Below are 9,036 nucleotides of genomic sequence, written 5' to 3'. Positions count from 1 at the left end.
CTGAGGACCTCATCTCAGAAATCCCATGCCACCCTATCAAATGCTTTTTCTGCGTCTATTGAAAGGAGTGTGGGGGCTCCCTGGATCTCAAGTGCTTCGTTTATTAGGTGGAGTCTTTCCCTCATAGTGTCTGCTCCCTGACACCCCATTATGAAACCTACCTGGTCAGAGTGTATTAATTTTGGCAGATGGTTTTCCAGTCTGGCTGCAATGACCCTGGCATATATCTTTGCGTCAGTGTTGAAGAGTGATATTGGACGGTACGAGCCACAGCATTTGGGGTCTCTGCCTTACTTGGGTGTTACTGTGAGGAGGGCTTGGGCAAATTATTCGGGCACTTTTCCCATCTCCATAATGTCATTAAAGAGTGCCATTAGGAATGGAGTCAGGATTGCGGAGAATGTTTTAAAGAGCCTTGGGTGAAGCCGTCTTCACGGGGTGCTTTCCCAGCTTAAGGCGACCGATTGCTTTCTGTATTTCGTCACCTGTGATCGGCGCTTCGAGGTTCTTGGCTTCTACTTTGAAAAGTGAGGGGAGGTGTGGTTCTGTGAGATATTGGATGATGTCCCTTGCAGGTGGCAAATGCCTCTTGGACTCCCTCTGCCGTGTCTGTCGTGTTGGCATCTGGTCCCTTTATTTCAGTGACTCACCTCTCGGCTCGTTGTTTATATAGCCGTGCTGCTAAAATGGTGTCGGCTTTATCCCCTTCTCATAGAATTTCTGTTTTAGAAACTGCAGGTCTCGAACTATCTTTCCCTCTTCGAGTACCCTCAGCTCTTCTCTTAGATCTCTAGCCTCCAGAAGGTGTTTTTGCCTATTGCTGGGAGAGGACTGGGCGAGCCTCTGGGCTGCATCAATTTTGCTCCTTAGTCCTCTCTCTATGAGTGTGCGTTCTCTCTTTTTTTGGGCCCCTTCCCTGATGATACCTCTCCATGTGGCCTTGGCCGCATCCTACACCAGTCCCTTCCTCACCTCCCCATTGTCATGAATAATAAAGAATTGTTTTATCTCATTTTCTATTTCTTCCTTGAAGACTGGGTCTTTCCATAGCGATTCATTGCATCTCCATTTTAAATTATGGGGGGGACAGACCGTCCCAATTTATGCCTAATGATACCATGTCATGGTCTGACCATGCAATCGGGTGGATATTAAGAGTTTCCCAACACCTCTAGCAGGCCTTCTAATATATATATATATATATATATATATATATATATATATATATATATATATATATATGGGTAATCAATTCTCGTGAGAGTGCTTTGTGTGGTGGAGTAAAAAGTAAAGCCCTTCCCCTGCCAGTGAAGATATCTCCAGGCGTCCCTTAAACATTATATCTCCATGGCCTTATTGATTTCTGCCGCCCCTTGGCCTCGAGGTTCACGCTGTGCGTCATCTTTGGTTTGTCTATCTAGAGTTACGTCCATCCAAGCGTTAAAGTCTCCTCCAAGTACAAGGTGTCCTTGTGCCTCCCCAATTCTTTTTTATGTGGTCCTTTGCAAGAATCTTCGCTGACCTTGGTTGGGCGCATAGATTGTTGCAAAGGTCATTTTTGTGTTTTTTATTGATCCTGCTATCAGTAGTGCCCTCCCCTCTGTGTCTTCCCATGTTTTTGTGACTTCCATACGTTTCCCTTTTCGTATTAGGATGCCCACCCCAGCCTTGTTGAGGATCCCCGAGCTCCAGTATGTTACGCCTATAAGGCCACTTGGTATTCTACGCTTGTCACCTTTTTGGTATCTGGTTTCTTGTAGAAATAGGATATCAATATCCGATCTCCTAAATTCTCTGGCAACTAGGGATCTTTTTGTGGGAGAATTTAGACCTTTGATATTCAGTGTGCATACTCAGAGTTCGCTACCTTTGTGAGCCCTCATTATTGCCGCCATGTGTGATGTTTGTAATTTTAGCCTATTTCTGTGCACCAGACACAGTCCTCAAGTATATCGTTGTTTGTCGTGATAAAGGTTGTTTCTTGAGCCTTTTTGGCTTGTGAAGTGTTCCCTGGGATCCCTCCCTCATTCTCTCCCATCTGACCCTCCCCCCACCTCCCATACCTCACTTCCCTTGAGGAGCCTGGTCTCTCACAGTTATGGCCACTAGGTTAGTCCGAGCCACCGGCGAGGTCCTTAACCCTGACTCCTGCTCTTTGCGCCACATTGTCGGGTGCCCCCCTATTCTCTTGCCTATTGTATTCTACTTAACCTTAACATTTTAAACATTGAGTTACATTTTTCAATTTTGACATGTTTCCTATGACATAACAGGCCCCATAAGAGGCTTTTAACCACTTTGTTTCTTATGGTGTATAGGACGTTCTTTTACTCACCACCAGTGACCCGCTAGTGAGTTCACCTAAGTGAGTGTCTTCTCGTATCAATCAGTCGTTGATGTTCTGCCGCATCCTCATGATGCATTAGGCGAGGACACATTAAGTTTGATGAATTTTCACGATCCCGGTATCCTCCTCCTCTTTGGTCCTTTTACTCGCCAACTTGTGTCCTTTCTGGCTTCCGCCTCATTCTCCGAAGTGCATTACTCTCTTCGATTAGTTCCCCATGGCATTTTTGATCTCAGGTTCCGCAGTGAGATTGTGCTTCTGTCCGTCCAACTCAAAAATGATTGAGAAAGGGTAACCCCATCTGTATTGTGTTCCCTTCTCTCTGAGCCATTTGGTTAGTGGCAAACATAGTCGCCTCTTAGCAAGGGTGAGGGATGCTAAGTCTTGGAATAGGACGATTTGTGCTGTATTCAATATTATAGATCCATTTGTTTTGGACTTTTCAAGGATCTTGACAAGCCTATCGGAGTAGGTATGGATGCAAACTTGGATAGATGTTGGGCCTCCAGTTGGTCCTCTGGATCTGTGGAGCCTTTCGATCTTTGTGACATCAATGTAATTGTGATTAAAGAGGTGTTTCAGGATCTGGTGGATTGCATTTTTGAGGTCTCCTTCAGTCTCACCATCCCTCTCTGGAGTTCCAAAAAAACAAAGGTTGTTCCTCCTCTCTCGATTTTCAAAGTCGTCCATCTTTAAGATCATGTCTGCCTCTTGCCGCTCTATTTCACTTAGCCGGATGTCTATTTGTGTTTCCATAATGTCAAGGGAGGACTGGTTGTGTTCTACCTGCTGGAGTCTCTCTTCCATTCTGTCCATTCTGTTGTTGATCTTGTCTACTTTGCTGCCTATGTCAGCTTGCATGCCTCTTATTTCGTCTAGCAATGCGGTGACATCCCCCTTGGTGGCCATTGAGTCTTGACTCCTGACTGCCATTGTTGTTGCTTCTCTTATGTCACCGTTATCTCGCCTAGGAGGAAAATATATATGGGCGAAACCCTCTTTTTTTGGGGGCCTGACTCCTGAGGGTAGATAATAGCAAAATTCTAAGGGGAGTGGAGTCAAGGCTTCCCTAGCCAGATACGTGGTTGGGGGTCGGCAGAACCTTGCAAGGGAGCTATACAATTACTAGCTCTGAAGGAAGAGGTTCACTGTTATGGTAAATTTTATGCAGTCATTTCGCAAGTTTAGCCATTTTAGGAATGTATGGAGTTTGTCTTCAGTTCCTTTCCAGATAATGAATATGGACGTATTTATGATCTGGAAAGGAACTGAAGACAACCTCCATACATTCCTAAAATGGCTATACTCACGAAATGACTGCATAAAATTCACCATAGACTACAGCAAGAAGCAGATCCCTTTTTTGGACCTGGAAATATCCAAAAATGACAACCATTCTCTGAGCACCACTCTATACCGTAAACCCACATCCAAAAACACATTATTGGAATATTCCAGCGTTCACCCTTCAGGCCTTAAGACTAACCTGCCCTTCGGTCAATTTCTACACATCAGATGTAATTGCTCCACTTTAATTGAATATGAATCGAAAAGCAAAGAACTGGCAATAATACTAAAAGAACAAGGATACCCCAGCCATATTGTTCGTCAAGCCAGAAAAAGAGTGAAACACACCAATCGAGACGCCTGCCTCAATCTAACCACCAGAGACCAATTAGAGAACAAAATAACCTGCGTTACCACTTTCACCCCCATGAGCAATTCAATAAAAAAAGTGATTTTGAAACATTGGGACATGCTCCACACAGACTGCTTCAAACCAGAAAAACCTAGATTTGGGTTCAAACGCAACCTCAATCTCAAGGATCTCCTTGTACACCCGCACACAGAGGCTGATGTCACCAGCAACACTCAAACCACACTATGGCAGTTACCGCCTGTAAAAGGCCATTTTAAGTGTGGCAATAGCTCTGTCTGTAACTTAACAGCCAGCCTCAAGACTACTGATCTAAAAGGGAACCCATGGACACTCAACTCATTCACCAATTGCAAAACGAAATGGTCTGTTTATATCATCAAATGCCCTTGTGACCTCATATACATAGTCAAATCCAAGAGAGAAATTAGATTACGCATCTGTGAACACTGGTCATGCGTATGGAATCAAATTAAAGACAAACCACTTGTAGCACACTTCAAGAGAATGAATCACACCCACAATGACATTTTTTGGGCAATATTGCAGACAGTGCCTAGCCCATTTCGTGGAGGTAATAGAGACCTAACCCTCTGCAGACTGGAGCAAAAATAGATCTATCGCCTTGACTCTCTCAGACACGGCCTCAATATTTCAATTGAATGGAATCTTTTCTTCAATAGATAAAAAGCCCTGTCTAAATAAAACACTACCCTCCAGTTTTTCGACCATCCCCCCATTTTTCCTAAGTTGCCTGGCCCCCTCCCTGGCGCCCCAACACTGATAGAAGCAGTCCACAATATATTCTCTTAGACCATTCCTAGCTCAACTAGTGCTAGCGTATCCTGATAGCTAAAGTTTTTTATGGTTGCTGTAAATTCATAGTCATGGTCCCTTCTGCTACAGTCTGGTCCCCCATGCATTATCATTAATGTAAACTGTAATGTATTTTAAACCTGCTCTTACCTAAATGCCAAATGTTTGTATGTGTAACTATCACTGAATACATGGTATGCACTATTTACCCGTAAGCATAAAAGATGTAATCAGATTCTCTTTCTGTACTGTAACCTAATCAGGGCATCCACTGTATTTCGTATTTGATGGATCCCTAAAATAAGGTGCAGATGCTTTGACACAATCAAGACACGCTCGTCGCAGCCACTGCCCCTTTACCGACGTGCCAATCAGACTGCCCTCTAGAGGTCCGACCGCTTATATGACGGCCCTCACATGACTCTACTCTTTAACGCACGCGCAGCCCAAGCGGCCGACACATATTTTTACGAGCCGTACAGACCTAAGACACAATCTCCCTAACGCATGCGCAGCTTGAGCGGCCTCGATCTGATTTATACCGAGTGCTCGCCACTGCACATGTGTAACAGATTGCATTGACACAGCTCCGCCGACTTTGACTCATGTAAGATCACGGTCGCAACTCTGCTCCCTCTTACCCAGCACTCGAAGCGCACTGTTCGCGCTCCTGTTCTTCTTTTTTCGTATGTGACTCCGCGAGCTATTCAAACGCTCACGTGCACATGATCACTTGCTCATAGCTCCTGCACACGTGAGATTAGCGCCTCCGATTGTGTGACTAAGCTTATCTGTTACTGTGTATAACGTGGCTATTCTTCACCTTAATCACTGACCTATATTAGTACGTGTCTAGTACACTGAGGACACCTTTAATAAGCACGTCACGCCATGCGCATACCTCTGTCTCTCCGTGAGCTTTTCTAAAACGCTCCCCGCACAAGATCACCTGTTCAAGAGGCCATGCACACGAGAGACCCGCATCCTCCACTCTCATGTTTTCTATGTGCTTAATACACTGATGACAATTGCTAATAAGCACGGCACGCATAGCGCGGCCTTCAGTTCCATTTTTTCCACCTGTGACCTGTTCGGATATTTACCTTACTAGGGTCACCATAGTCTAAATCACGGATCATGAAATAAACCCTCACTGTGCACCTATATTTCCAACAGTCATTCATTGACTCCTTTCTATTTAATTAGACCTGGGCTTATGACTCCTGCAGACTACCCCTCCCCCCCAGCTGCATTTCCAGCAGCTGCATGACTTCAAGACCATAGCCAGAGCGTCGAACATATATCTCTCCGGTAGGTCCTAGGTCCTTGCACCGTTTCACCATTTTTGGCCTCAAACTAGTTCACCATTTCAAACATAGTCTTCCTTCTCAATTTAGGATGACACCTTCCTTTAATCAGGTCTGACCATTGACTTCCACGTCCTGAAGTTCGGTACCCATTGTGCAGGGCTGTTTCACCTCTATCAGCCACTGCTTCTTGTCAATCAATTACCAAACCAGAAACACGCATCCAAGTGTCAACAACGTTTAATGTATTGTGAACAATATATATAAATAGAAGATCTTCACTATGAGAATGCTAACTGTGTAATAACAAAGCACTGTTTAGACTGTCACTAAAGATACTAACCCACTACTGTGCAGACTATACATGCACTTTTATATGTTCTTGCATTGTACCACGACACAAAGAAAAAATATTTTCAAAAAGTTGTCTTCTTGTTAAAAATAAATCCTAATTGTTTTTCTATGTACCCCTTGGTGAACCTCTTCCTTCAGAGCTAGTAATTGTATAGCTCCCTTGCAAAGTTCCTGCCGACCCCCAACCACGTATCTGGCTAGGGAAGCCTTGACTCCACTCCCCTTAGAATACCGCTATCTCCCCTGCCAGGGTATGCAAATTCAGCTAGCTCGTCTCTGTACTCCATGCGCCAGTTCTCCTGCCTTTGTCCACCTTGTCGCGGTTCAACATCTGGGTGTTCCTTACTGTTTTCTGTATTCAGCGTTCGGGAGTGCAGTGCGGGGGGTTGCTTGGGGTGTCCGGGTGGTACCCCCCATGGGGTATTTTTAGAGCTCGTTTCAGGACACGTGTGGTCGGTAACTATTGGTCGTGACGCACTTGTATATACGGAGATAAACCTTGACTATTGGGTCGCAGTGTTGTTTGCCCTGAGATTTCTTTGCTTGATTTTGAGTAGGCGAAGCGGGCAGGCACATGGCCCAGGTCGGGGGCCACACACCCCTGACTCTCCACTTAGACACTCTGGAGCGTCACCCTGCATTTTTACTTGATCAGCAGGTCTTTCCTTTTGTTTAATTCGGGATCATTCGTTTAGTGTGTCCTCCGGAGACCAATGTGGTTTCGGGACCCAGGGTACTGAGTCTGTTTACTTTGCAAGGCCCCGATCCTTCACTTCTCAGTGTGTCTGGGTGACGCGCCCTGCAGGGGGCCATTTTTTGGATCTGATGTGGTGTTTGCCCAGGTCTTAAGATCTTGTGTCCTCGTATACACTTTTACCCGTTAGGAGGTGAGGCCAGAGCCACAGACGTCTGCCACCTTCTGTCACCGCTTGGACTTCAGCCGCCACATGGGCTTATCGTCCAGCACGTGGGTGGGTGCTTCTCCCTACGTGTGGAGCGCACTGGTGCCCGGACACTTTTACTGACACTCTTGACATTGAGTGTGGGTTAGTGTCTATCCTCTGTGTGTGCCTCCAATTTACGCCAGACGAGCGCCCCGTTGCAGTAGGGGTCCGCACTGTGCGTAAGGTTGTGGCTATTACATGAATCCGTGGTCTCTAATACCGCAGTCGAGATCCCTGGCGGCTGTGGCTTGTTGTCCTTGCAGGAGTGGCGTTAAGTCGATCGCTTATGCAGGGCCTTATCTGTTGGAGACCCCAACCGATTTCAGTCCCTTGCGTCCTTTCTGGGACACAGCCGAAACACGTCATGCATAAAGATTTCACTGTCGGGCGCGGGATGTCAGCTCAGACGGTAATACTCTGGGATGCCTTCTCCAATTAAGACCGAGTTTTCTCTCACTGTGTGCTCTATTAGTCATCTGATCCATGCAGCATTATGGTGTTACCATAGTGTGGGCAAATGGGGGCTTATTTGCGAGTTTGTGGGGGTTGGGGACACGGAGAGGCTCTAGCTTGCTTCCTCCATCTGTGCACCCCCTGGTGGCCGTCCAATGCAAGTATTTTTGAGTGAGATGGGAATAAAGAGTTGGACAATAGCACTTTATCATCCCCAATCTAACGGATTGGTGGAAAATGCCAATAGGACCATCAAATGATTTATTAAATGGGTCAAAACAAACCACGTGCCTTTGCAGAGAGCTTTGAGTGACATGCTGTGGGCATATCGTACTACGCCCCACGTGGTGATAGGAATTTCACCTTTTGAATTGCTAAAGGGAATGAAGGCACTATTAAAGTTGGTGCCTGCATGGATTGGTCGCTTGGCGGGGGAACAAATATCTCCACTAGATGTGGGGCGAATTCATTACCTCCAGTAGATGTGGGGTGTATTCATGAAAGAGTGCTAGGGGCGCAGTGGAAGAACAAGATGCATTTTGGCAGCTGACAGTGTGTGAAAGAAAGTGATATTGAAGTGGGAGATTCAGTGCGATTGAAAGAAACATTCAAAGTTACAAGGGAGATGCACAGTATTTTGATCCTAATGAGGTCACTGAAACCAGGTGCAGAACAGCAAAGCTTGCCAAGAATGGTTGGTGGAACAAGGAGAGCATTGTCAAGCTGAATAGAAAAGTGGAAGCAGTTGAAGAGCACAGTAGCAAAAACGTGATGAGTGAGAACAAGGATAAGATGCTGACGTAGGGATGCTATGGTGAACATGTGAGCAAGTCAGTGCCATGTGAGTGTGATGAAGAGCACTGGGGCATTGACGGTACAGAGATGAGTGAGCAGCAGTGTGATGTGGAGAGGAGTGAAGATACCACAGAATATGGGCAAGGTATCATCTCAAACGCATTTCTGGTTATCATAGCAAGTGCAGAAACTATATGTATTACAATTAGGATTGTTGGAAACATGTTATGGATTTAAAGTAATCCACTGTTGTTCTGTTGAAAGGGAGATGTGTTATGATGCATATTTCCATTGCGCGTACACTGGGATGTGATGGTCACATGATGGGAATGACGTGGTCGGAGGAGACCATGTGTGCAGGAG

Source organism: Ambystoma mexicanum, chromosome 1p (assembly GCF_040938575.1).
Source record: "Ambystoma mexicanum isolate Mex_15411 chromosome 1p, UKY_AmexF1_1, whole genome shotgun sequence".
In the NCBI taxonomy this organism is placed as follows: domain Eukaryota; kingdom Metazoa; phylum Chordata; class Amphibia; order Caudata; family Ambystomatidae; genus Ambystoma; species Ambystoma mexicanum.
Note: the sequence above shows the minus strand (reverse complement) of the source record.